Here is a 7,267-nt window from a genome sequence, read left to right on the forward strand (position 1 = left end):
CATATATAACATACATATACATACATGTAGCTCATTAGTTATACTATGAATTTTTGGGAATGCAATTTCAAGAGTAATTACCTCAAAGCATGTATAATGTATCATTTTGTCTCTAAACACAAGTTCATCTGGTGTTTAGACTAGTTCCAGTTGCTGACACTGTTTGGCCTTGGAAAAAGTTCAATAGATAGATGAATTATTTGATACAGTAACTTACTCTGTGGTGCTGTCTGGTGATATTTCAGGTAGCATAGTAGTCTTAGAATCCAAGATACTAATCAACAATGTTCTATGTTGTTGAGGTAGAAGGTGCTGGTTTCAGGGGCATAACTGTGGAAGAAGGAGCTGGAACCATGTTGGAAAGAGCTACTTTCACAGCCATTCCTCAAAATGCATTTCTAAGTCTGGAGAAAAGAAACTGACAGAGAGACAGAGAGTGTCTAAGATCTTTGTATAGCTGAGCATGTGATCCTTAACTTTCACAATACTTTCACGATCTTTCCTTTTGCACTTGTATGATAGTGGTTGGCTGACAACTGTATTTTCACTTCAGGTTTACTGTGTGTTTCTGTACGTTTTTGCTAGGATTTCTTCCTAGTCTTCCCATGCTCCCTCTCTTCACCAAATACACAACAATCTGCAGAAAAGTCATAAGAAGCACATCACCTTTGTGTTTATGACCTAATTGCCTTCCAAAGAGGCTGTAACTGTGGTTATCTTACTCTAAATACTATTAAATAGGAATGAAGAATTAAAGGCTATAGGAACTGGACTTGATTTTCTTTAATGTTTCTCATTAACTGACCATTCAAAAGAAAATGTGAAAATTACCTGTTTCAACATTTCCTTTAGTAAATCAAACATGAACCTTGAGTTGCCATGCTACAGCCAATACTATTTTCTGAAAACATGTTATATTTAATATCTACACCTCTGAGGACCTGAAACATCCACCACCAGAAAAAACTAGCAAATTTCTGTTGATTTCATACTGTGAGATTGCATTCTGACTAGTACAGGGTGGAGGTTAACACAAAAAATCTTTTCTGCTCTTACGTCTTACAAAGTTGAATACATTTCCCATCAACGTCTGTGTGAGTTTGTGTAATTCTGTCTGTCTGCCTCAGATATCCTTGGATGCCATCTATAAAATAGGAATATAAGTTTGGGAGTTTTTGTAAAGAGTTCTGAGATCTTAAAAATGAAAAATAAGATGTAAGTGCAAAGTACTGTTGTTTATCATCATGCATGAATATGAAATTCAGTCTGCTGCCTTATTTCTCCCTTTCACAATGCAGCAGGATTATAAATGTCAAATAGATTTTTTTGTTAGTCATAATACAAGAATAACATGTTGTGCATAAAACTTTGTAAAATTAAAACATTATATGATTCTTTTTGAAATACATTGTATGTACATCCCAAACAGAAAATGTTTCACTAGTTACAGTCATTTTAGAACAAATGTCTTTGTCTAAAATGTTTGGTTTTCCCTGAAGAATAGTTGAAGGTTGCATTATTAAAAGTGTTAATAAATTACAATATTTATGTTAGGTAATTAAACCTGCCAGATAAAAAAATTATCTGATACATTGGATTCTATCTTTTTCTATTTCCCTTTAGGTAATTCAGGGAAAAGAATTTCAGAGTTAAGAAGAAAATAAATACAGATTTGTGTTTGCACTGAAAAAATTTAAGTGACTAAATATTTTTTCCAATTTTGTGTAATATGACAAATGCATTTTTGCCCCCCAACCACTGCGATTATGAAATCATGTTAATTCTACATTTTTCTTTGTAAAACCCTAAAGCATTTGGTAACATGCTAATTTTTTACCCTGACTTTGTGCCAAACCATAATGGCCCTAAGCAGCCTCACCTGAGATCCTGACTGATGCTGGGACTGTTTCGGTTCAGGTGTGGTGAAGGTGCATCTGTCTTAAGCTGTGCCTCTAGGGTGGACCTTTAGATATACTCTGTGACCTCGTACTCAGACCTGCCTTTGGCCCAGACTCCTCGTGCTTCTGACGCAACAGAAAGAAGCTGTGAAGGGTCTGGAACACAAGTCTTTGAGAAGTGGCTGAAGTAGGGTTGTTTAGTCTGGAGAAAGGAAGGCTCAGAAGGGGTTTTATCATTCCCTACAGCTACCTGAAAGAAGGCTGTATTGAGGTTGGTCTTTTCTTCCAAGCAGCAAGAAATTGAGTGAGGGGAAATGACCTCAAGTTGCTCTAGGGGAGTTTTAAACTGCCTACTAGAAAAAATTTCTTCCCCAAAGTTCTTGTCAAGCTCTGGAGCAGGTTGCCCAGGGAAGTGGTTGAATCCCCCTACCTGGAGTTTTTTAAAAGACACGTAGATGTTGTGCTTAGGAGCATGGTTTAGTAGCAGACTTTGTGGTGCTGGGTTAATGGTTGGACTAGATGATCTTAAAGGTCTTTACCTACCTAAACAATTCTATGATTCTAAGATCTTTTAGGTAAAGACCCCATCAGAGCCTTCAGTGAATGTGAAGAATAACTCTCACATAGGTTGTAGACTTCAAGCTACTCTTCTACGAGTTTTTACTCCTCTGCAAGCACGTCATTTCAGCGACAGGATTAGGTGTGGTATTCCAGCTCTTAAATTGCTGCATCATATCAACCAGACATAGGCTGAAGGGGTAATTCTCATAAAGACTGTACTCAGTGAGCGCTCAGTTCCTAGACAAGGAAAAGCTTCTGCCTCAAAATCATGCAAAGAAATGTACCTTCCAGTTTGTTAATTCAAAATAGTGCATGTCAGGCATAGATCTATGATCTTAAAAGGCAGTAAACTATCTATTGTCTCCAAATGGGACTGGATTCAGAGTAGCATGCAGTTGAGACAGAATCTACCTGAAACTAATTAGGTGTCATTTTTTGACTGATTAAAACTTAGTTTTATTGCATTACACTAATGCAAGTAACCTAAAAGCATGTTGGTATCTGCACTTTTAATTAAAATTGTCTTGGAGATCATGGATTTTCCATCTTCAATAGCTCTCAGATTTTCAGTTTTCCTCAGTTTTCACATAGTCTGTTTGCATTTCCAGTTTTACATTTCCAGTTTTTTATATTCCTTTTCATTACAATCAATAGAATGGACTGACAGACCTAGGTAGCTCATCTCACTTCAACAATCCATGACTCTTCACCAAGAGGTACTGAGAATAAAGGAAACCTTTGCCTTGTTTCTCTCCCCCATTCCAGGCACTCTTCCCCAAGCCTGTAGCTCTGCATTGGGTTGTTGTGACTTAAGTCAGGTCCCAGCACTTCACCTTGTTGAACTTCTTAAAATTGTCCCACATAAGTATTTGAAATCCTGATTTTGGAATTTTTTTCAGGATAAAATTATGCAGTGGACACTGATGCTTGTTTTCCCATTTTATTGTTCAAGAAATTTACTGATTAAGCCAGAAAACTACCTCTTCACTCTGATTAAACCTATTCCAAGACTCCATGGTTTTTTGGCCAGGTAGGATGAGAAATCTCCTTTCTGCTTAATGTATACTGTTGAAGTTTATTTCCTACAGCAGATATAGGAATTCATGCAAGCTCCTTTCGAGGCATTCAGTTTGAAAAGGGATCCTGGGTATTTGCATATTTTGCATTTGTAGGTCTATTTTTCTGTTGTTTCAGCTGGGCACTCCCAACTTGATCCTGATGCATCCTAAGAAATATGATAACTGAAGATTTAACAGGCTAATTTGACAAGTGAGTGTTTCCTGCCTTTGGAAGACGGCAGTTGCTGTTTCTGTGTAAGGAGCACCCTGTTTGCAATGAGACTGGAAGGAAGCTGTGTCTACAGCTTATGAATATGAATATGTCTCATGAATATGCACTTTTCTTAGCACTTTCATCAGCACATAATGTTTTGGTCAGTCTTGTCTCTACAATCATCTACAAAGAGTTAATGTTCTCTGTTCCATAATGACACAAAATTGCTCACAATTCCATAGATTCTTCTGTCATTCCTGTTTTCCTGGGACGTTGCTGGCCACTTTCTGAGACCTTGCTGCCCAGTTATATTTATTGTGAGCCTTACTGATACTTGTTTGAAGACCTGAGCAAAGATTTGTGGTTTTGTAAATTACTGTGTTTGGAGTGTCTGTCACCACGGAATGTAAAACAAAATTGTAGTTTTAATGTACTTTGACATGAGACCACCATGAGTTTTGGGGCACATACTTAGCCAATCTAGTATGAGGGAAGTACAAGGCGCAACCATAATATTTTGTCTACAGCATCTGAAGACTCATTGTTATTGTAATATCTGTAACCACCTTTTTCATCTAGTAGAAAAATTTATATTTACTCCAACTGAACTGACATTTTTGTAATTTTTGCTAACTTTTTCTATCTTGTGAATCACACAACTGCTCCTATTTATTCCTAACCTTGTCCAAACCAAAGATCACACATACAGAAAAGCAAATACAGCCATTCCATTTGAATGGCCTTTGCAATACCAGCTGCAATAAACAGTGACTATGTCGCATGTTGTGATACACTACCATGAGCTATATTTCCCATGTTAACTTAAGAGCAAAACTAATATTTTCAGAACAGAAATTAATAGAGCACTGTATCATCTTCTTTGCCTTTCTGCACTCTACAGATGAAAAAAAATAGAACCTTGCCTCTGAGTGTCATCTTAGTTCTGAACATGCAGCATTATTTTAATACAAAGACTCCCTTCTTTTTTTGTTGAATGTAATGCCTCCAGAATGTAATGCTTATGTATACTAGGTATGGGAAAGGACTAAGTTGTGTGTCTTGTTTACTGTGCTCATCTATTTCTATTTATTATGTTACAGATGAATGTTCACTTTCATCTCTGGTAAAGTGACTTGGATACTTCTCTTCGCTTCAGGTGCCAGGATGTATTGAAGCCTTTCCCAAAAAACATGTTTGTATGAAGTAGCAGAGGGTGGCTGATTGACATAAAGCTTATGTTGCCAAATTATAATGCTAGCAAATTATAGTACTACTATTGACTATACATTTTATTTATTTGCTTTTTTAAAACTGTGAACAAGCAAGTTCTGAGAACCCCGACCAGTGGGTGATTAGAGAAAAATGTTTCTCTTGCTGTGAACAAAGGGGAAAACAACACTTTGGGTTTTCCCCCTTGCATTTTGATTTAAAATTAAATAGGGTGAGAAGAACCTTCTTTGCAAAATACATGTAAATCTCTGCTTTTCTTGAGAGGTGATGAAGACAAATGAGATTGTGAAGTTGATTGTTTTCAACATGCCAGTTCAGGAAATTTCTGTACTGAATTTCTGTTCTTTTTCTAGTCTCTTCAGATTACTCAGAAGGAAAGATTAAAAAAAATGTAATACCCTCATTTGTGATAATTCTGTGGATGATTATATGTTCTGAGTGGCAATTACTTTACACCTATAGCTTTGTCTTATACTAAGGCCAATGAAAACTACATTGCTGCATTTTGTAAGGTTTTTTTTCTTTTTTTGGATGTTTTTATGTGTGTTGGTTTGGGGTTTTTGTTTGTTTGTTTGGTTTGGGGTTTTTTTTGTTGTTTCAGTTACATTTAATGTTGCATAATTCGGAAGTTCCTGTTTGGCTGCATTCCCCTCAAAGAAGAGCAGAAAGGCTCTATCCACCCTACTTCACCCAATTTCACAAATTTTATAGCACTAGAAGCAGGCAGAAAATAAGAGTCTATACCCACTGGAAGTATTTAGGAATCTATCCATTGTATTCAGTGGGCTTTGGATAAAGGCCTAAAGTAACATAACACAATCAAGCAGACATTTCCCTTTTCTTTAGAACCCTTTAAAGGCTTATCCTCTTGTTTTGTTTCTAAAGTCTCTGATACCAGGAGGATAATATCTGTCTGTGAGTTAAAGACATATGAGCAGTAAGGAAGATCAAAACACAGCCAACTTTCCAGTACTACATCTGTGATGCAGAGTAATTGCTGTACATGGTTTAAAAATGAAATGACTGCACTGTAACTCAGTGCTTCAGTGAGGTGAAGATTTTTAAATTTTCTTCCTAAATTAGTGAAGTCCAAATTCAATGCAAAGTCATTACAGTGCTTGTTCACAGTAGAAAGTAATGTAGTCAAAGCTCAGACTCTGAGGTGCTGATTTTCATGTTCTGTAGCCTGATATAAAAGATGGATGCCATTTTTATTTGGGAAAGACTTAGGAAGGGCCCATGGGAGAAAAATGAATAAAGTTTCCATTCTTGCATATATCCAGAGCTGAGTTCTGAGGTCAATGGAATTTCCCAAGTGAAGGATATTGTGGAATGAAATATTTACTTCATGTCATTCAGTGGAATGAAGTAATTTTAAAAGGAATCACTAATTTCTTTGGTTCCATTATCTTATGAAAGAGAAGGGCAACACAGTAAGATTCTTCAAGACAAAATGGTACTTTTTGGAAACAGGAAATATTTTCCTCCTCAATAACCAGCTAAGGGCTTCATTTTTCACTCTTTTCAGGAATATGATAACTTCTGTGGGATATTAGTAGCCTAGTTCAGTTTGGAAAATTCTTTGCTTTGACAATGCATAAATAATTCTATATTGAGGTTTTGCAACTTCTAACACATTTTATCTATTCTTTTGCTACTATGGCTAAGTATATTTATAAGCAAAGCATTTACAGTACATATGATGTTCTCAAACTGTTCACGCTTTTTGCTATTTGTTATTTCAGGTGTGAAATTCGTCACCTAAGTCACTGCTACAATTTCTAATTTCTGCTATGTTATGGTTGTTATTATTTTTTTCTTCATTGTTTGGTGAAGATGACAGTATGGCCTCATTAATTCAATGGAAGATTTCAGGGTAGGTTACACAATTAAAAGGATAATCACACTGGTTTTGAGTTTATCACTCCTGCTTTTATTTCCAGTTGAATTTGTTGCTGACTTCTTTTCACATCTGTGTTTAAAAGTGTGTTGTATGTCATTCTGAACGCTGTTGTGTTTGATTAGTCTCTTTGAATTATAGTTAAGGTTTCATTAAAATGCTTCTCCAATCCAAATAAGTATATATCCCATTTCTTCTATGTTTTATGGAGTTTAGTCTGGCTTCTCCAGACACAGTTTAATTTTCTGGTTTATCAGATCAATTTGTCACAAAGAAAATAAACAGGTGAAAGAGCAGATCATCAATTCCGATTGTGTATGGGGCAGGATAATACTGAAATTGCATTGAATTAGAACTCAATGCTTATTGGTAAGGAAGAGAGAGACCTGTAATATATAGCAATTTT

The 7,267-nt window shown here is 36.0% G+C and overlaps 1 long non-coding RNA gene across 3 annotated transcripts; it reads left to right on the forward strand.

Annotated features, from left to right (window-relative positions):
* Positions 1-1,942: 1,942 nt before the first annotated feature.
* LOC138107793 (uncharacterized) lies at positions 1,943-7,049 on the forward strand. 3 transcript variants are annotated; one of them, XR_011149707.1, is made up of 6 exons: positions 1,943-2,169; positions 2,465-2,598; positions 3,114-3,175; positions 3,359-3,489; positions 3,654-3,728; positions 4,832-7,049. It is a non-coding gene; the product is annotated as an uncharacterized lncRNA (long non-coding RNA). The 3 variants fall into 3 exon arrangements; XR_011149708.1 differs by lacking the exon at positions 2,465-2,598; XR_011149706.1 differs by lacking the exons at positions 2,465-2,598; positions 3,114-3,175.
* Positions 7,050-7,267: the final 218 nt, after the last annotated feature.

The sequence above is a fragment of the Aphelocoma coerulescens genome, chromosome 1, assembly GCF_041296385.1.
Source record: "Aphelocoma coerulescens isolate FSJ_1873_10779 chromosome 1, UR_Acoe_1.0, whole genome shotgun sequence".
NCBI classification, from domain to species: domain Eukaryota; kingdom Metazoa; phylum Chordata; class Aves; order Passeriformes; family Corvidae; genus Aphelocoma; species Aphelocoma coerulescens.